A 22,874-nucleotide genomic window follows, 5' to 3' on the forward strand; every position below is an offset into this window, starting at 1 on the left:
GGAAGAAGATTTACATCTCAAACAGGCAGAGAAATAATTTACAATTGCATGTTTTCTAAAGCAAATGCTCTCAGAAAAAGGAGGTTAGGGCCTAGAGTCAGGAAGGAGCTTGATTAAAGTTTAGTCAAGCTTTTGGGGTGTCTGGGTGGCTCAGTCAGTTAAGCGTCCAACTTCGGGTCAGGTCATGATCTCACAGTTCGAGAGTTTGAGCCCCGCGTAGGGCTCTGTGCTGACAGCTCACAGCCTGGAGCCTGCTCCAAATTCTGTGTCTCCCTCTCTCTTTGGCTCTCCCTCTCTCTCTCTCAAAAATAAATAAACATGAAAAAATTTAAAATTTACTCAAGCTGAGGGAAAAATTAAGGCCATCTTGTTCAGGTCCTACATGAGAAAAAAATTGTCCCCATCTCCTGCTGTTACGGAAGTGAGGCCACTGCTTATAATTACGTGAGCCTGCTGACCTACTCTATTTACATATGGATGCAAATATTTTCACATGGTCTTAATAGAAATGCATCATCCAGGAATTCAGCGAACTTAAATTCAAGGAAGGCTGTTTGTTTTGTGTTTGTTTTGAAACATAACCAAGATTTGATCATCATTATAGAAAATCATGTCACTAATGGCCACGTTGATCACAGATTTTAAATCACCAAAGAAACATCTGCTTAGGTCTGCTTTTTGTAGCTAATCCCTTTCGGGTGACTCTATGTGCAGATGCAAGAATCGCATGTACTTCATTTTGACTTCTAGTAAGTTCATATCTGAGTATGTACATATTATTTTATTATAAATTGTATTCTTTTTATATCTCCTTCGTGTTAAAGTCATAGCATCTTTTCAAGTTTGTTGGGGATATTTAAAACCTTTTAACATGTGAGCGCTCCACCCTTGTTTACTTATGATAAGGCCAGACACAGACATTGTATCCAAAATTCCATTCTTTGCCTCATAAATCACCAGCTATTCTACTGTCCCCACTAATCGATCAGAACAAAATGCTTATTACTCAAACTTCTGTTAAGTGTCTCTCCTTTTCCAGGAGGAACTTTGACTTACCTTCAGTCAGAGCCAGCAGACAGCCCCTCCTGAGAATATGCTGGCCTTACTGTAAATAAAACGTTTTTGACCTGCTATCCTATAAGGCCACCCTTTCATCCCACTTCCCCAAATCCAGTCCTTTGTAGCCCTGCTTATTACTCACTGAAAAAGAATAACCCTTTCCTGCCTAGTCCTCAGCCACTTGGCAGATCTATGGGCCGAGACTTCTCACTGCAATGCCCTCCCTCTACTTTCAAAATCCTTTCTAACGAAGTCTCTCCTTACCAAACCCAGATTTGTTTTTTCCTTCAAATATTATTTTATTGGCACAATAAATAAACAAACTAAAATTCACCCAAGATCGGAAAAGTGCCAGGGAATCCAAATTCAGAATTTCTAGAATAGATTAACATATATATTTGAAAGGTTGCTGGAGTCCTCTTCAGAAACTCATTATAGTAAATTCTTGAACACTCTCAGACTGCTGTGTCAGCCAACTTTATTGTTCCTTTCTTTCCTTTCTTTTTCTTAAACTAATCACTCTTCCAAGTGTGCCAAAGCTAGTTAATCCCTCAACAGACAGGAGCTCTCGCTGGCTATACCACAAAGTGAGCCACCTCTGCCTTGGTGAGGTCAGACCAAATCCTAGCAAAGGTGGGAGAAAGTATGAACGTCAGTGGTAGTGATTGTTAAACAGACTGTGGAAAATGGAGAAAAGATTAAGCCAACTTTAGATGACCTTCGTGTGCATTTAAGTCATAATGGCCCTTGACTGCTCATAGCCACGTTCTTCCTCACAGAGCACTTACCCAGGCAGCAATTTAACAACACAGCTGAGTTTCCATTCTGATGATGGCATTAGTTTAGGGCCGGATGTGGTAAATGGATAAACAGTCAACTAATAATTACAACCTATGAAGTTATGTATTTTTTAACTAGCTTGAAAACACTTTTCACTGGACAACAAAAGAGAAAAGTAAAAGGTAACCACCATGAATTGATATTGAAAGGTTTTTGTTTGTTTGTTTTTTTTAGACCAAAACCTAGGGTCACCTGGGTGACTCAGTCAGTTAAACATCTGCCTCTTGATCTCAGGTCAGGTCATGATCTCACCGCTTTGAGTTCTAGCCTCATGTCCGGCTCTGCCCTGACAGTGAGGAGCCTCCTTGGAATTCTGATTCTCTCCCTTTCTCTCTGACCCTCCCTTGCTCTCTGAATAAATAAAGAAATAAACCTAAAAAACAAGTAAACAAAAATTTGATTATTTGTTCCAATAACTGAAAGAAAATATAATCCTAAATTTAATAAATCGACTTCACATCTAATCCATTATTCAGTCAAGATTCATAATTGACACTACTGTGCACAGTTTCTTTCTCTAAATATTGAGACGCAGGCACCGTCCGCCAATTCCAGGGACTCCCACTGTGGGGATGGGGGACAGTGGCCGTTCTGCCAGAAGGGGAGAGTCAGTCACACAGCTACACCTGCTGTAGCTGGCAGAGGTCGGCGACCATAATCTCAGTCCAGAAAGAAAAATAAATGAAAGACAAACTTCATTTTTTAATTAATAAAATAACAATGCATTTGAAAGTAGATGACAACATTTTTCTGAATTTAATTTTCAAAAATAAACATTAATGTTTTATGTTAATGTAATTATTCATTGAATCTTCTGGTCTTATGTGAGAAATAAAGGTTTCTTCACCAGAGCAAAGCCACATATACTAAAAATGGATTCTTATTTGCCTTAAATAGTTGGATTATTTGCCTATTTATAATTATGAAAACTTCATTGAAGAAAACAGAATAAAATTGCTTAAATTGTAAATGATCTAATCATAAACTTATTATTGAATTCAAGGTTTAAAAGTAAAGGTAAAATCTAGTGTGATACGTTGAATGTAATTCGATTCCTACATAATACTGTCTCATTTAAATATTACACATGTTTCTTATCCCAGTTTTGCAAAATAATAAAAAGGATATATCAGACATACAAATATTTTTATATTTTCTAATGAACATATTTTCATTCAAGCATGCTTCTCATATTAGTATTTCTTTTTACTATACCTTCTTATCAAGTCATAAGAATGCCCCCAACTCTATGATCAATATTGTTCTTTTTCTACCTATAACCAGGAAACAATTGCTTCTATACATATTTCTTTGTTTCTGAATGAGAAAAATGGAAAAGAGAAATAAAAGAGAAAGAGAGAAAGACAATGAAACTATGTGCATGTTCTTGGTAGATGGCTTAAAACTAGAAGATTATTGAGCAAACAGATTTTCCACCCCATCCCCGTCCCCCCTTCCTTTCCCCTGTGAACATGGCATGTCTCACTCAGTGAGGGTTTAAGGCAGGTGGAAAAAATAACCATAATGATCTTGATTTTCTCCCGATGTAGAAGGTGGATAAGGTCAGGGATGCAGGCCTGTGTTAGGCAGACGTGTCATTAGCTAGTGTGCAATGGTGATTTGAGTGTGTCTGTAGTGCCTTTGCCCCAGGTAATTCCAGAAAGATGAAACAACATGCCTTTTAAAACACAGTGGAATCAAGCTTCTCATTAGTGGAAGAGGCCAGTGTATCTCTTGGGGATGTCAGTCATCTCAGATACTGTCTACTACAAATTGTTCATTTTAAGGCAATACAATGGATAATCATCTCGCTTTTTCACTTTTTAAAATGTCTTCTATTATGAACATTACTATAGCTTCCCCATCTTCAACTGTCACTTATTCAACTTGTTTGGGACTACCAAAAATTTTGGCTGTTTCATTACCCCAATGATTTGTATCTCATTTCACACTTTTATCTGTTCCATCTTTTTCGATAGAGTGTATGTGTGTGTCTCCTTACCGGGTGTTATTAGCACTGAGCAACAAACAGTACGTGCTCTATCAGTGTGCCACCCTCAATCTCTGAGCTATGCTGATGTAATAGGTATGATCGTTCCAAGACATCTCTAGTATATGAAGTGTCGCTTTTTAAAAAAAAGTTGGTTCTCATCCTCTACCCAACAATATTGGCATAAGATACAATATTAATCATTTTTCGTGGTTCTCTCTACTGCCTTTGAGTTTTACCAAAAAGCTGTAGCTGCCATAGTCCAGGGAAAATGGGATCTACTACCTCTCACTTTATAGCTGTCGCTGTTGCTATCGATCCTTGACCAGAAGCATGGGGACTTTTAACAATCACCCAAGGTTAGAGTTCTTGGGGTTTAAGTCATCACACAGATATTCCCCAGCTACCACCATCCATGCTCCTCAGCCTTTAGTCTACTGATGGTGACTTTGTTGCCACTCTTTGCCAGTTTCAGAAACTGGTGTTTTTCTGCCAACTTGAGGAATCTTCACCACTCTCACACACAAACTACCAGCCTTCTACACCTCCCATTCTAGGGGTAATTTCCAATTCTCTCCTTACAGGACTTAGAGCAGAGGTTGCAAAATGGCCTAAGTGGCCAAAGCCAACCCACAGAAGGGTTTTGGTGTGGCCTAAGTCATGTTTTGAAAATTAGGCTATTTCATTTCAAAATGTCGATTTCAGGATGATTTTGAAATACAAAGAGGCTGTTAATTATAACTAGGAGCAAATGAATCCGTGATTTAAAAAAATAAAACACTATATTTGACTGTAAAAACAATCAAAGTACAGTAATAGGATAATTTTCACATGGAAGAGTTAACATATCGCCTCCCAATATGTTTTCCTCATATGTAGAGGACATTTGGTAATTGTGGCTACATGATCTATGTTTTTATGAGATAAGCACCCAAATTTCTTGTAAACTTCACTGTGTCATTCTTTGTTCAGATAGCCCTGAGGAAATTAAAGTATACCCCCTAACTGCAGAGATAGGCATGTGACACAGACATGGCCAGACAGAGCTAAAGATACCAAATATTAAGGGATATATAGATATAGATATATAAAATATTTGGTATCTATCTATCTATCTATCTATCTATATATATATACACACACACACACACACACACACACACACACAAAATAAATGTTAAGGGATATATATATATATATATATATATATATATAGTAAAAAGCAAAATAAATGCTTTTTGTGGTGTCTATAAGATTGTAAGGATGTATCCTTGGTACTGTAGATATAGCTATGAGTAAAGATCCTACTAAGAATGAAGTCAACAGAGAAAAAAGCAGCACCCAGGGACAGAGCACCTTATGATACTATTTGAACCCCTATATTCAGTCATATCCAAAGCTGGTCTATCTCTGGACATTACAGATTCATAAGCCAAAATATTCCCTTTCCTCTTTTAACCACTTAGAATTAGGTTTCTGTCACTTGAAATCAAAAGCTCTAAAAAGGAGCCTGTTACATACATATTTTCCCATCTGTGAATGCTTTTGTTCTTAACTCCTTTTCTTCTAAATTTCTCCATAATCTTTAAGCTATACCCCTTCATCCTATTTATCCCTTCCAACTAATTGGACTTGTCCATGTCTTAAAAGACAAATGTTGTATATGACAGCCTAGAATCCTGAACACGGAGTCAACATGAAAATTCCACACTGGACGGTTACATGAGAAAAACAAAAAAACACTAACAAACTTTTTTTCTTTGAAACCACTGAAAATGGGGCACCTTAGTGGCTCAGTCAGTTAGGTGTCTGAGTCTTGATTTCAGCTCTGGTCATGATCCCAGGGTCATGGGATCGAGCCCCACATCGTGTTCCATGCTGAGTGTGGAGCCTGCTTAAGATTCTCTCTCTCTCCCTCTGCCCCTCTCCCCTGCTCACTCTCTCTCTCTCTCTAAAATATAAAAAAAAACACTGAAATTAGGAAACAATTTAGCTTACCATCACTGAATTATCAACATATTTTTATAATTCAGAGTTAGCTGATAGCCATGCTAGGATTCACAAAGGTCAAAATTCACATAGTATGCTAATGATTTTGGTAAGTATCTATAAGTATTTAAAACAGATATGATGCTTAAAGTCTGTATTAAAATGAAAATAGTCCTCTACAGCTAGCATTTAACAGTCTAAACATAAACAATGGAATACTAGAAAGAAGATAAAATATGTGGTAAATTAATTTTTATTTTAATTTCATTTCAATCCATTACAAAGTCCTTAATTTCAAATGACAGTGAGAGTGTTAATATGTGAAATTTGTTGCTTTCATGGATTATGAAGAAATTCACAACAAACAAATTTAAAAGTAAATTTAGAGGACAATGAAGTCATAGTAAAGCAAAATCATCCTTTCTCCAATAATTCACATTTTCACTATTGTGGCATTTGACCAGTATTCATAAAATCCACCCCAGGACTAAAATTATTAGTGAATGGCTGGAAACTGAAGTGAGCAGGCATTTAGCAATTGTTCAGTGGTCTGTAAAATGAATTTCTGATCTCAGTCCAGTCGTAAAACCTTTCAATTGATGCAAGTCAATGCCTTTTCTATCAGTCTCATCAGGGAAGCCTGGGACTGCCTGAACAGAGACACAGAAATGTCTCCTATAGAGCCAAAATCTGTAAGTCAAAATTAAGGATCACTGGTAAGGGAGTTACTGTCTCTGCTTGAATCATTCTGTAGCTAAGTGCAAGGCTTTAAACGATGATTCTAGTTCCTTTAGGAAGATTTACATTCTCTCTAAAGATAGAGTGGAATAGATACCATGAAAATCCTGTATCCAGTGAGAAGAAATTGAAGATAAGAAACTGCTTCATTCCACTGGGAGGAAAGTAGCAGATTACCTACAGTTCTAGTCAATACTATAGACATTCAGACTTAGAAGTGGAGTGAGGTCTGAAGAGTATCCTTTATGTTCAAATGGACCATTGCAATTCAAAACGCTTCGGAAGGGTCAAAATTCTACGTGTATCTACATTAAATGTATTTATGCCTTTCTGAAATGACTTGACCATATATGTATATGCGTGTGTGTATATATATATATGTGTGTGTGTGTGTGTGCAAAATTTCAGGTGCCCCTTAGGTCTTTTTCAAAGGATTTAAAATGATTTTTATTTATTAATCTGTGTCATATTGTTATTATTATTATTCTTTCAGCCTCTTTCATAAAGTTACACTTTATTTTTTTAAGTTTGGATTAAGCAGGGGTCTGAGGGACCAATCAAAATGATTTAAACTGAACTCTACCACATACCCAGTGGCAAATTCTACAGTCAAAACAGAACAGACTCTTGCTCCCCTTCTCCTTGGTTGCCTGAGAAACTTATGGTCCTCTTACGTCCTGAGTGCTATATCCTTTGTGATTGCTGAATTAGGTAGAGCTGAGATATTAGGGTATATATAATCTTTTTAATGTTCTGATCCCAGATAATGGGAAGATAACATTTTGGAGTGGAGATTAATTTGTCTAATTTTCTAGGCTACAAACAGGTGCTATATGGAGCAAGATACCAAGAACCTAAAAGATTTAGATTAGGTCACCAAATGAGAACAAAGATTAGATCACCCTAAGTACAGACACCTCCAAATTAAAGGTTAAGTTCTCAAGTTTGAAACCTTTTTACCCTCTTTTCTCATAAACCCCTCTGAATTTTATAGACCACAATATTAAAGCAAGGAGAATGTTACTATGGGGAAATTTTATAGTTCTTAAGAAGTTATTATCTACACAAACATTAATGATGATTTATGCCTTTGGTAAAATATACTGATTGCTTTCAAGATGTCAACAAATATCATAAAGATGTAAATGTGTCCTTTTTAAGCTTTGCCATGTAGATTTGACTATTCTCTTCCTCTAATTTGTATTTGTGACATTCTGTATAGAATAGAATAGAATAGAATAGAATAGAATAGAATAGAAACATCTACATATATCAGATTGTAGTGATTCTTGCTTGTATTATTATTTCTCTATCCCTTGGGCATTTATTTACATACAAAAATGTAGATAAGGAAATAGAGTTAGTCTCTTAATTGCTAAACTAATTCTATAGGAAATATTCTTTTAACTGTTTAATATTTCATTAACTAGTTTTACTAGTTACATGTAATTATCATATAGCCCTGAGTCCTGGACATATCCTCAAATTCAGGCCATCGCCATCAGAGTACAATTTATTTCTCAAGGTGAGAGAAATAAAAACATTCAACGAATAGGGAAGGGACATAAGAATAAATTGTGTTTATTATATTGTTTCAGCGTATATTAAACCTAGTGTGGGAAATGTTATGCTCCCAAACCAACCTCCTAAGAGAAGTCCCTAATTATGAGGGTTTCTTTTGGCTCTGTCAGCACCTTCATTTAATGCCTGTTGGGTTTCCTACCTGCTCTCATTTCGGGACACTCTTAATTGGGCCAAGGCATGTACAAACATTGAGAATCTGACATTCCAGTGTGAACTTTATATTCCCTCTGATTTGTAGAAGATTCAGTCACTCACTTTGTTTATACTTGTTGTTTTATTCTTTCTGCAATTGTTTCAGGCAGGAAAGCAAACCTAACAGTCTAAACCCATGAGTAGAACTGGAATCTGTTCTAGTTATGTACTACATCACAAACCACACCAAACTTGGTAGCTTAAAACAACAATCATTGTACTGTGTCTGTGACTAGTAAGCCAGGAATTCAGGGCTCATTTAGCTGAATGATTTTTCTGTTCTAAACAGCACCAAATGTGGTTACTGTTTTTATTCAGCTGGCAGCTGAGCTGTCTAAAAGATCCAAGATGGCTTCACCCACACTTCTGGTGCCTTGTCAAGAATAGTGACCCCAACAAGTCCATCCTCCCTCACTATGAGTTCTTAGGACTTCATGTAGTCTTGCCAGAAGAAAGATCAAAATTCTAACATGGCAGCTTAGAGATTCAAGTATGAATATCCCAAGAGACAGAGCGTGGTACAAAGTCACTTCTGCCATATTCTACCAGTCAGAGTAGTCACAGAGCCTGCAACAGATTCAAGAAGCAAGGACATCGACCCAACTTTTCAATGAATGAAGCATCAAAGATTTTCTGGATACCCTTAATTACCACACAAACAGAAATGTATTGGTGCAAATGGTCATTAAAAATCTTAATGTGTAAGAGCTTCAATCCTCTTCATTTTAAAAATAGCACATGAAATTCTGTGGTAATTAGAGAGTTTTTCAAGTTGAAAGATTTGGTAAGATTCAGAGCAGAGACCAGAACTATGAGCTCTTGACAAAATCCAGCACCTTTGAACAGAAAAACACATTGATAATAATTACGATTTTCTGGTAGATGCTATAATTATTATCCACAACACCACAAAACAGTATAGCACATAGTACTTGCTGAACAGGCGATGGCAATAAAAGAAGCCTGTGATATCAGTTTATGGTTTGAATGCAGATTGTAGTCCGGGCTCTAGAGTCAAACCTGGTTTGACTTCAGACTCCAATATGAATGCCATTAGTTATTTCACCTCCCACTTCCTCGGTTTTCTGGTCTGCGACAAGACAACTACCTCGTTGTTTTGTTGTCAGGATGCAATAAGAGACTATGTGAAGTGTCACACACAGATGCGTTTTTACCGGTTGGGGTAGGGTGATAACACAGTTCTTTCCTGAAGACTTTTATTGTCTCATTCTTATCAAGGTAAGGCCATCAGCTGAGAGTGAGATGCAGGGGCAATGTAGGAATACTGAGCAAAAAAGAGAAGCTATAAACTGTTTTCTGAGAGAGTAAAAAAAAAAAAACTGTGTAGAATTTCAGAGCAATTGACTGACCCTTTGAAGTCTGTGGGAATGAATTTAAAGTGAGACCAGACAGTCTGGTTTTCTCCAGTAATATTCACTTGTTTAGATGAAGTTGCTCAGAAGGCACAAAGTTGGGTCAAGCAGAATTAGGATCTGCTTGTATGCCTGTCCCTTAGGAACAGGCATGTATGACAGAGGGAGAAGATTAAAAATAGTTAAAAGTTTTGCAAGAAAATGATAAAAATGGACTTTGAACAATATTAGGAAGGAGGTTTGTATGATTTTTCTAACATGATAGAGTCATAGAGTCATTTCTTTAAAAACCATACTGATGGCAGAGGTGTGACAATTTCGGATAATGCCTAGGTCCAGTTGTATACCTGACAGCGAGATTAAAAAGTGTGGAGATAAAAGTTATTAAAATTGAGGTCACACATTGCTGCTGTTGAATCATGTGGATAACAGACTTCTGCAGGTAAAGACAGAGGTGCAGTTTCAAAGCCTTAGAAGAATAAGAAAGAGTGACAGAGAAGGAAGAAGGTAAGAGTAACAATGAGGAGAAGGGCTGATTGGCCTGAAAACACAAGCCTCAGAAGACAAGGTCTTTTCTATGAGAATGAAAGAAAGAGTTTTCTAAAACCTGTATCTCAGAGCAAAAAGTAGTTGAGCATGTTCTCAAGATTCCGAGGTATTCAGGCAATGTAGAATCAGTAACAGCATTTTTAGAAGGCTGTAGGGAAGTTGACTCTTTGCAAGACCAGAGGGTGTCACTTAAGTCACAGGTGCTGGAAGAAGCATTCTATCATCATCATCGCCATCAATGTTATTGTTCCCTGCTGTTGTTACTATGACAGTTATTAGTATGACCAGGGCCCAATGGAACAGATTGAGAGGGAGGGCAGGGGGTTCGGTGATTCAGAGACAGGCAAAACAGTAGAGTGGTGACGGCAAAGATAAGATGTTTCCCATAGGTGCTTACCTGGTGTGTGGTGACTGAGAAGTAGGATTTTCTCAGTATTTCCAAAAAGTTAGTCCTATTATATTGATATGAATGGATGGCATTCTAGAGCAGTGTTTCTCAAAATTTGACTTGTGTATGTATCACCTAAAGATCTTACTCAAATCCAAATTCTGATTCACTAGATCTGGGTAATGCCAGAGCTTTTTGTTTTTGTTTTTGTTTTTTGTTTGTTTTAATATATATTTTTTTATATTTATTTAGTTCTGTGAGACAGAGAGAGACAGAGCGTGAGCAGGGGAGGGGCAGAGAGAGGGAGACACATAATCAGAAGCAGGCTCCAGGCTCCGAGTTGTCAGCACAGAGCCCGCACGGGGTTTGAACCCATGAACCGTGAGATCATGACCCCACATGGAGTCGGAGGCTCAACCGACTGAGCCACCCAGGCACCCCAAGCTTTTGTTTTTCTAAAAAGCTCCCAGGTGCTGCCTTCTTTTTATTCACATTTACCCAATTCACATTGTCCCACGCTACAGGCCACGGAAAACAGTGAGAAGTCTAAATGAAAACACCTACTCTTCACCTATAAGGACATGAAGAAAAACAGAAAAATGAGAGTTAATTGGTTTGGAAAAATCTATTCACAATTTATTCTCTGAATATTTGTTATATCTCTCTTCTGTTAATAACCCTATACCAAAATACTTTGTAGAAAATATGTTAGCAATAATGTGGTTAAATTATACTCCTCAAACATTTCAGGTATTTCAAGAAGTGCTAAACTTGGGGAAGGGAGAAAGTGATATATAGAAGATTGAAGATTACCAATAAATTTATACTTCATGAAACTAATAAACTGGTGATTTTAGAAAGTTTGAACTCACATAGACATTACACACTGATAAAAATGGCTTCCTTGTAAATTGTGGTGAGGTGACTGATCTTGGAAGAGAGCATTAATCCCTACTCTTAAAAAAACTCTAGAGGCGCCTGGGTGATTCAGTCAGTTGAACATCCAACCCTTGATTTCAGCTCAGGTCATGATATCTCAGTTCATAGGAATCAAACCCTGCATGGGATTCTGCGCTGACAGCATGGAGCCAGCTTGGGATTCTCTGCCTTCCTCTCTCCCTGTTCCTTTCCCACTCTTGTGCATGCACTCTCTCTCACTCTTTCTCTCTTTCAAAATAAATAAATAAAGTTTAAAAATAAAAATAAAAATAACCTGAACATCTCAGTACATTTCTGGATTTTTAAAAATCAACAAATGAAAGAAATTAAAATTAGAAATCTGATTCAAGATTTCCTATAGTTTTTGGGCAAAATTTCTATGAAGTTTGGGGAAATTTTTACATTGAGAAGAAGTCAACTTCCAGTGAAAATTATTAACAGTAACTTTTTCAAGCAAGAAAAAAATCTAAATTTTCCAATTCAAGGGTGCTGAAGAGGCACAGAAATTGCAAGAACTCATAAAGAGTGGCAGATATAGATGCAATATGTGTCTTGACTTGGAATGACTTAAAAATATACGAAAGAATAGCAAAGGAGAAATGTACAAGAGAAAAATATGCAAGAAAAAACTCGAAGAAACGCTTGATTTTTCTTGGTATTTTTTCATATAATCATTCACATTAGGCATGTCTCCTCTCTTTGTTTCCACGTCAGAATGTTCTAAAATCCCTCCTCATAGTCTCCAAATATAGGTAGACACACTGAAATGTTATGACTGTACGGTCAGTCTGTTAGAGTTTGTGAGTGTACAAGGGTATCATAGTGACTCAACTCAATGACTAGTGACTAGTTTTGTGTGGAGATTCAAAGTCCCAGTAGCACTGAACCAAGTTCGTGATCTCAGATGATGGCAGGGAGGTCTCCTGAATCCAATGCCTGCATGGTCAGGGGCATAACCTTTGTCCTTCTGACTGACTTCTCAATCTCTAAATTAATTGTCAGCAATATTCTTCTGGTAATAGGCTATCAATGGAAATTTGCTCAGGGAGGGGGTTCAGGCATCTAAAACTCATCTGCATTGATCCAATTATGTGCAGGGCCATATTCTAGGGTCTAGGCATAAAACTGTGAGTTGAGCAGTCACTGTCCTCAAGGAGCATAATTGTGTTGTGCTCATGGGAAACAATGGGAAAAGTTCCTTGACATTGGATGTTCTAATATGGCACCAAAACACAGGTGAAAAAGCAAAGATAGACAAGTGGGACTACATTAAACTAAAAAGTTTCTGCACAGCAAAAGAAACAATCACCAAAATGAAAAAGGCAACATATGCAATGGGAGAAAATATTTGCAAACTATATATCTAGTGAAGGGTTAATATCCAAAATCTGTAAAGAACTCATATGACTCAATATCAAAAATAAGTCTGATTTTAAAATGGGCAAAAGATCTCAGTAGACGCTTTTCCAAAGAAGACGTACATATGACCAACAGGTATATATGAAAAGGCACTCAAAATCAGTAACATCAAGAAAAGGCAAATCAAAACCACAGTGAGATATCACCTCACACCTGTTAGAATGGTGATGATTTCAAAAACTCAATATACTTCCCTGGTGACTGTATGCAGGTACATGCACAAAATCTGGCATCTCTTTAGGGACCTGTTTTGTAAGACTCCCAACCCCCCACACCCATCCTTTTCTTTCTTGCTTTCTGGCTTTCTTGCTTTCTCTTTTCTTTCTTTCTTTCTTTCTTTCTTTCTTTCTTTCTTTCTTTCTTTCTTTCTTTCTTTTTTCTTTGAATGTACTTTTTTTTTTGAAACTAAGGTTGTAGAATTACAAAATTCCTTCAACCTTGGAACCTTAAGTAGAATGCCCTCAAATGGACTGATTTTAATCCTTAGGTAGCAAATGTGTGTTGCTGCTCATTTAATACAATTCAGTTGGAGCCTCAAGAGTCCAAGAGTACCAAAGAACTCCCTATGCTTCCCAGATGCCTCTTTCCTGAGCCACCAGTAGGTGGGGGTGGGTGGGGGGTGGGGGTGGGGGAAGCAGGGTACACCTGAGCAGGGAACCTCAGGTGACTTAATATAGTTTGCCAGTGCCTACTCTATTGAAGACCTGGGTTTTCATTTTTGAAGACACTCATGGAAGGGTATGTTTCTAATAGATTCACCAGTGCCTACTCTATTGAAGACCTGGGTTTTCATTCTTGGAGAAACTCATGGAAGGGTATGTTTCTAATAGATTCACATATTAATATGTTCGAAAATGTCCTTGGTGCAGCTTATGCCACGTAATTATGAAGATTGTTCTTGAGTATTGCACAAAGGCTACGATGTTGGAACGGATAAGTCATGGGTGTGAAAGCTTTAATTTACCTACCTAATTTATTTTTTTTTTATTTTTGTAGCCATAGTCTCTATTTTCCTAATTTATGATCTCTGAAGTCTTCTGACACCATCTTAAACCTGAGTTGACCTATGCTGGGAGCAGCTGGATGTTCAAGGTATTTTTGTGATTCTTTTTTTTTTTCTTATCACCCTCCTTTTTGTATATACAATATGAAGCAAATAAAGAACATTGCTTCGATGATTTAACAAGGAAGGAGAAAGAAAGACCTTAATTTCTGAGTGGAGGAGTCTCCTTCTATGTGGAAAAGTTGATCAAAACTGCTATCAAAATTTGTGTTATTGCACCTGATTTTAGCATCCAAAGAATTTTTGGCCAAGTTGTGCCTTTCCTCCTGGAATTGTAAGTTGAACACAATACTGGTACCTGTTTACATTGTGAAGTGGGTATTGTTACAGAGAACACACCAGAGTCTTTCTCATTGTTAAGAAAATAATGCCTTATGCCCAGTAGACTCCACCAGAAGTCTGCTAGAACTGATAAATGAATTCAGTGAAGTCGCAGGATACAAAATTAATGTACAGAAATCAGTTGCATTCTTATACACTAATAATGAAGCAACGGAAAGACAAATAAAGAAACTGATCCCATTCACAATTGCACCAAGAAGCATAAAATGCCTAGGAATAAACCTAACCAAAGATGTACAAGATCTGTATACTGAAAACTATAGAAAGCTTATGAAGGAAATTGAAGAAGATACAAAGAAATGGAAAAATATTCCGTGCTCATGGATTGGAAGAATGAATATTGTTAAAATGTCAATACTACCCAAAGCAATCTACACATTCAATGCAATCCCAATCAAAATTGCACCAGCATTCTTCTCAAAGCTAGAACAAGCAATCCCAAAATTTGTATGGAACCACAAAAGACCCTGAATAGCCAAAGCAATATTGAAGAAGAAGACCAAAGGTGGGAGGCATCACAATCCCAGAGTTAACCTCTCCTACAAAGCTGTAATCATCAAGACAGCATGGTATTGGCACAAAAACAGACACATAGACCAATGGAATAGAATGGAGACTCCAGAATTGGACCCACAAAAGTATGGCCAACTAGCCTTTAACAAAGCAGGAAAGAATATCCAATGGGAAAAAGACAGTCTCTTTAACAAATGGTGCTGGGAGAACTGGACAGCAACATGCAGAAGGATGAAACTAGACCACTTTCTTACACCATTCACAAAAATAAACTCAAAATGGATAAAGGACCTGAATGTGAGACAAGAAATCATCAAAACCCTAGAGGAGAAAACAGGAAAAAACTTCTCTGACCTCAGCCACAGCAATTTCTTACTTGACACATCTCCAAAGGCAAGAGAACTAAAAGCAAAAATGAACTCTTGGGACCTCATGAAGATAAAAAGCTTCTGCACAGCAAAGGAAACAATCAACAAAACTAAAAGGCAACCGACAGAATGGGAAAAGATATTTGCAAATGACATATGAGACAAAGGGCTAGCATGCAAAATCTATAAAGAACTCACCAAACTCCACACCTGAGAAACAAATAATCCAGTGAAGAAATGGGCAGAAAACATGAATAGACACTTCTCTAAAGAAAAAATTCAGATGGACAACAGGGACATGAAAAGATGCTCAATGTCACTCCTCGTCAGGGAAATACAAATCAAAACCACACTGAGATACGACCTCATGCCAGAGTGGCTAAAATGAGCAAATCAGGAGACTATAGATGCTGGAGAGAATGTGGAGAAACGGGAACCCTCTTGCATTGTTGGTGGGAATGCAAACTGGTGCAGCCACTCTGGAAAACAGTGTGGAGATTCCTCAAAAAATTAAAAATAGATCTACCCTATGACCCAGCAATAGCACTGTTAGGAATTTACCCAAGGGATATAGGAGTGCTGATGCATAGGGGCACTTGTACCCCAATGTTTATAGCAGCACTTTCAACAGTAGCCAAATTATGGAAAGAACCTAAATGTCCATCAACTGATCAATGGATAAAGAAATTGTGGTTTATATACACAATGGAATAGTACTTGGCAATGAGAAAGAATGAAATATGGCCTTTTGTAGCAACATGGATAGAACTGGAGACTGTTATGCTAAATGAAATAAGTCATACAGAGAACGACAGATACCATATGTTTTCACTCTTATGTGGATCCTGAGAAACTTAACAGAAGACCATGGGGGAGGGGAAGGAAAAAAAAAAAGCTAGAGAGGGAGGGAGGCAAACCATAAGAGACTCTTAAAATCTGAGAATAAACTGAAGGTTGATGGGGGGTGGGAGGGAGGGGAAAGTGGGTGATGGGCATTGAGGAGGGCACCTGTGGGGATTAGCACTGGGTGTTGTATGGAAACCAATTTGACAATAAATTTCATATTAAAAATAAATTAAAAAAAATAATGCCTTATGAATGTATGATATATGGAGAAACCCCAATAGTTTTACCTGCTGATACTATATGTCTTTTTGGAGAATAAATTTTGGATGTTTTTTTTTTCTCTCTCTGTCCCCCAAAATCTCAAAAGGTAGCAACTGTTGATCAGGCTGTGGAGAAAAGAGAACCCTTATACATTGTTATTGGGGATGTAGATTGATGCAGCCACTACGGAAAAGAATATGGATAGTTCAAAATATTAAAAATGGAAGTAGCACATGATCCAGTAATCCCACTTCTGGGTATATATCCAAAGGAAATAAAATCACTATCTTTAAGAGATATCTGCACTTCCATGTGTATTGTAGCATTACTCACAATAGTCTACATAGAAAAACAACCGTGTCCATCAACAGATAAATGGATAAAAAATGTGATATAGACCCCCCCCCACACACACACACACTCACAAGTATTATTCAGCCTTAATAAAGAAGGAAACCCTGCCATTTGTGACAACATGGATAAATCTGGAGGACATTATGTTGAGCAAAGTAAACCAGACAGAGAAGGACAACTACTGTAGGATCTCCTTATAAGGGGAATCTTTAAAAAAAGTTAAATTCATAGAAACAGAGTAGAATGGTGGTTACCAGCGATTAGGGGTGGGCAAAATGGAGGAGATGTTGGTCTAAGGGTACCAACTAAGTTAAAAATGAAATTCCCTGTGCTCATAATCTGAATAGTATTAGAGCAAAGGCAACATTATAATTCTTTTATTTCCCTCATTGTATTAAGTTTCTATAGTTCTATAAAAGTTACATAAATTTAATGGCTTAAAACAACATAGATTTTTTTACTTTACCGTTCTGTGGAAGTCTAACATGGTATCTGGGCTAAAATCCCAGTGTTGGCAGGGCTGCGTTCCTTTTTGGAGCCTCTAGGGAGAATCTGTTTCCTTGCTATTCCAGTTTCTAGAGGACATGCATACTTCTTGGCTTGTGGCTTCCTTCCTGCTTCTTCAAAGCCAACGATGTTGCTTCTTTCTGATCATTCCTCCCTAGTCGCATCTCCTCTGACTACAGATGGGAAATTTTCTCCACTTTTAAAGGGCTCTTGTGATTAGATTGGGCCCACATGGAACATTTAGGCTAATCTCCCCTTCTCAAGGCCCGTAGCTTAATCACGTCTGCAAAGTAGTCACAGGTTCCAGGGATTAGGATGTGGCCATCTTTGTGGGGCCATTACTCTGCCTATTACACCCATTTTATGCTTTTCATCTCCTTCTTCAAACTTGATAAGAATCACTCAGAGATTTTCTTGAAATCTCTTCTTAATCAACTCACAGTCCCTCATTTCTAATGAATAGATGCAAGCCTCAGCTAAACCGCCAGTTCAATTATTATGGCAGAACTTCATTACAGCCGTGTTATAAACATCTCAGACAGTATTTATCTATCCATCTATAAAAGCCAGTATTAAGTAGCAGGCTTATTTTATCATTTCTCTTTAGTGTGCATCTTAGTTTTACTAGACCCCTAACAGATTGTCTCAAACATTCTTTGGATGTACATCCCCCATACAAGACTCAAAAAGAAAAAAAAAATTGCACATAACCTAAAGGACAGCCTGTGATTATGAAATAAATATTCCATCACTGCAGACTCCTTGTCTTGATTCTTGCATGTCAAATAAAAGAGCTGGTTCACTGGGAGGTGACTAAGATGTTTATGAAGGACGATAGAAGTGGAGCCAAAGCCCCAGAAAGCTCAAGCCAATTGTGTTTATTGGGATAAAAAAGAAAACATGGTACAGACAATGAAAAAATACGTAAGTATGGGGTGCCTGGGTAGCTCAGTTGGTTAAGCGTGCAACTTTGGCTCAGGTCATGAGCTGGCAGCTCATGAGTTCAAGCCCCGTGTCGGGCTCTGTGCTGACAGCTCAGAGCCTGGAGCCTGCTTCAGATTCTGTGTCTCCCTCTCTCTCTGTTCCCCTCCCACTCACACCCTGACCCTCTCTCTCTCTCTCTTTCTCCTTCTCTCTCTCTTTCTCTCTCTCTCAGAAATAAAGTTAAAATAAAGATTTTTAAGGAAAAATAAGTAATAAGTAAATGTAAATAAGTAAAATGAAAAATAAGTAAATGTATAATCAAAATATATATGTAATATGATTGTGACCAAGTGTTACTAAAAATATAATATAAACAAAAGGAAGACACAATCTAGCTAAAGTATTGAAGAATAGCATTTCTGTAGGTTTTATTTGATCTCAGGCCTGAATGAGGAGAAAGAATCAACCACCATAAGTAGCTGGGGCAAGGCACGGCATACAGAGGAAACAACAATTAAAAGATCTTGAGGCAGGAACTACCTTGGGGGCATAATGACAGTTTGTATAGCTAGAGAAGAGTGAACAAAGGCTGGAGGCAGGAGGCCAGGTGTATAGGAGATAAGGACAGAAAGGTAAGCAAGGTCCAAGACATTTAGAGCTTTATAGTTAGAGAGGCTACATAATTTATTGCTTTAACTGTGTCAATTTTTGGAGTGGAAAGGACACTGTCAACAAGAAAGAAAGAAAGAAAGAAAGAAAGAAAGAAAGAAGAAAAAAAGAAAAGATAAAAAGAGATCATTGAGAACAGAAGGCTAGAGCAATTTAGGACAACCCATATAAATGAGGACTCTCCCAGACAACCTGAGACACATACCTTCCTTACTTATAGACCAGGTAATGAGTTTTAATTTTGTCCCAGTGCAATATGGTCTGATAGCTGCCCTAAGACGATGGTCTGACTGTACTGTGGAGAAGAGATTATGAATATCCAAGAGAGGATACGGGGACCCAGTGAGGAGACCACTGCATCCAGCATTACAACATTATTGGTATAGCAATGAAGATGCTAAAAATGGTTGGATGTAAATTATAATTTGCACATAGTGGTGACCGGCCTTGGGGGTGGGTGTGAGGAAAAGAGAAAAATTATGCATGACTCAGGATTTTTCTCTCAACATGTGGGGAGACAGCAGTGCCCTTCTGATCTGAAACATAGATGACTAGGGATGAAAGTGTGGTGGGCTTCAGTGAAGGTAAGAACACTATGGTGAAGATTTATATTTTGGAATTATTTTTATAGAGGAAATATGTAATGTCTCCTGGTTGAATGGCTTTGCTTGAACATGGTGTAGAACATAGGCAAAAATCATGAGGTCTAGATCCCAGTTGGAGTCTGAAGAAAAGAGAATTGAAGATGGCCGGCGATTGTGATGACAGTACAAAAACAAAGTAAAACACTGAGTTTTCTTTTCAAATAGAACAACAAATCACATCTATCAGACCCCAGTTCTCCTCTTTCTCAGTAATAGAATTCCGTAGAAGAATTCTATTACTCTTTCCTTCTAACCCCCACCTTTCACACTAGGATCAGATAACTGCCTTACTGTGTGATCTCAAACAAGTTACTTCACCTCTCTGCTCTTAAAAATCCTCAATTTTAAAACAAGGACAATAAGGCGCTTCTGGGTGGCTCAGTTGGTTAAATGATTGGCTCTTGATTTCGGCTTAGATCATGATCTTACGGTTCATGGGGTCAAGCCCCAGGTCAGGCTTTGCACTGACAGTGTGCAGCCTGCTGAGAATTCTCTCTCCCTCTCGGTCCCTCTCCACTTTGCACACACATGCTCTCTCTCTCAAAAATAAATAAACATGTAAAAAAATAAAGTAAAATGAGGACAATAAATGTTGCTAAAATAAAGTTGTTGAGAAGATTAAAGTAGATAATACCTGCAAAATGCTTAGAACGGCATTTATATGTTGTTAGTTTTTATTTATTTTGTGATTATCATTACTAATGTCGTTACTACTAGGGTATCACAAACACTTGTTTATACCATCTCCAGACTCAGAGAAGTCCCCTCCCAAGAACACAATGACAAATGTCCCCTTCCCCTTCCTTAAAGAAGGGAAAAAATTGCTCTTCCGAATCAGGAAAAACAAACGAATGTTTATACTCTGGTATATTAAATTTCATACATACCTATGATTTTTTAAAAGTGAAACTAAATGCTTAAATATTTATTTAAATTCACTTTTAAAACCATGCTTGCGCAAGCTCTTAGAAGAGTCTCTATCAGGTAATTTGATAAGAAGTATAGCTCCATCTATGGGGAGCCCACCCTATGTCGAGAGCTATGTTAGGCAGTTTACACACATCATCTTGTGTACTTACAATACTTTTTCTATGTAACTATGAATATCTCTGCTTTTACAGGTCTGATGTTTAGAGTAGTTTATTCATTTTCCTGAGACCACGGGTTTAATGGACTTAAGTTCCTCCTGTTCCCACTGTACAGAAATGGCTCAACTGTGTAATACATATCTGTAAACATCTATTGAGCTCTATTCTGTACAATGAGCTTCAATTACAGCAGACCTGTGGGACGTAGATCGTAATTCCCATTACACAAATAGGGACACGGAGAGGCTCTGAGAAATCAGTGATTTGTCCAAGGTGACATTATGTAAAATGTTTGACATAGGGGAGCATCTGGGTGGCTCAGTCAGTTGAGCCTCTGACTTCTGCTCAGGTCACGGTCTCACAGGTTTGTGGGTTTGAGCCCCACATTCATCTTGCTGCCCTCAGTACAGATCCCGCTTTGGGTCCTCTGTCCCCCTTTCTCTCTACTCCTCTCCCAGTCATGCTCTGACTCTCAAAAATAAATAAACGTTAAAAAATTTTAAAAAATTGACATAGGGTTTGACCTCAGGTTTTCTGGCTGCAAGATGGTCTTCTTGCTTTACAGCAAGACTTCCAGTAGAGGGTTTGGCTGTAGTAATGCTGGGCATGGACTGCTGAATAGACATTCCAGGATAAGTTGTGGTTTTTAATCTCAGTATAATTACAATTACATAAAATAATAAATCACAACCGCCAAATAGCAAAGAATAAAATTTACACTGCAAACGTCAATTTGGGGGGCTTATTACATATAAAGTTAGTTCATAATAGGCTAAATTTCCAATCCACATATTTTCTATTTGACTTCTTTTAAAAATATAATCCATATGTCCCAATTTCTTGGGAAAAATAATTAATCAATGTTAAGTTCTCTTTCCCCTTGACTTCTGTACTGCAAATATCATACCTTATTGTATCTCATAGTTGAGATGTCAAGGAGTCAATCACCGGAACACTCCAAAGATTTATTTCAACGAAAAATATTTTTGAATCGATACAGAATTTTCAGGGGTCACTTTGCCCCTGTACTAAATTCTCTCTATTATGCCAGAGTTTTCACTAAATCACATATATTTTTTACATCATCTTTATCATATTCACTCTTACCTTCTCACTCCTATAATCTAGATTCAGATTGTATTCCACATTCAAGATACCTTAAAATAAAAATGTTTCAAAATAACAATAATTGGATTGTTGATATTCACATTGTACTCACATGTGTTGATATATGGCATTGTGTGATATTGATGGCATTTCTTATAGTCTTTTTTTTTTTAATGTTTATTTTTGAGAGAGAGAGAGAGAGAGACAGAGTGTGAGCATGGGAGCGGCAGAGAGAGAGGGAGACACAGAATCCAAAGCAGGCGCCAGTCTCGAAACTGTCAGCACAGAGCCTGACACGGGGCTCAAACTCAAAAACTGCGAAATCATGACCTGAACTGAAGTGGGATGCTTAACTGACAGAGCCACCCAGGCACCCCTCTTATAGAGTCCTGAAAGCAAACCTATATAGATTTTCATAAAAGGCCCAGAAAATTGCCATTATTTTACTATTTCATAAAACACATATATATTTATTATTTACTTATCCTCCTCAAAGCAAATGTTTTGTAATAATCTATACTTCCTTACAGTGGGAGCCTCCCTATCAGCCTCTCTGCCTCCAGCATTATTCTAGAAGAGGTACAATTAAATACCTTTTCCCTTTTCATGCCCTTGTCTGACATAGGCAATTGAATAGGTTTTATTTCAGAATGTATAGTAAAAATAATCTTATTGAATGGTTATTACATTCCAGACACTCTTCTAAGTTGTTGTGTTTTTTTTCCACCTGGTATGTTATTATTTATTTATTGGATTTTTATAACAGCACTATTCAGTAGGCATTATATTATCCTCATTTTACCAGTAGAGAGACAAAGGCATTTGTAGTTAAGCAACTTTCCAAAACTCCCTAGGTAGGTAATAAATTGCTAAGTAAGGATTTCAAGCCAGTCCAGTGGCCAAGTAATTCACTACTATTTTATGTTTACTCAAATGTTCAGTGGTCATATCATGAAGAGGCTTAGGATTTTGAAGTTTCTGGTGAAATCTACTAGGGACCACTGGGTGGGTGTTCTGTTCTTCTTTCACAGGAATGTTGCTATAGACTGAACGTTTCTGTCCCTCCCAAAATTCATATGTTGAAAGCCAATCCCTAGTGTGATGGTATTTGGAGGCGGGGCCTTTGGG

Source organism: Panthera tigris, chromosome A1 (assembly GCF_018350195.1).
Source record: "Panthera tigris isolate Pti1 chromosome A1, P.tigris_Pti1_mat1.1, whole genome shotgun sequence".
NCBI lineage: Eukaryota > Metazoa > Chordata > Mammalia > Carnivora > Felidae > Panthera > Panthera tigris.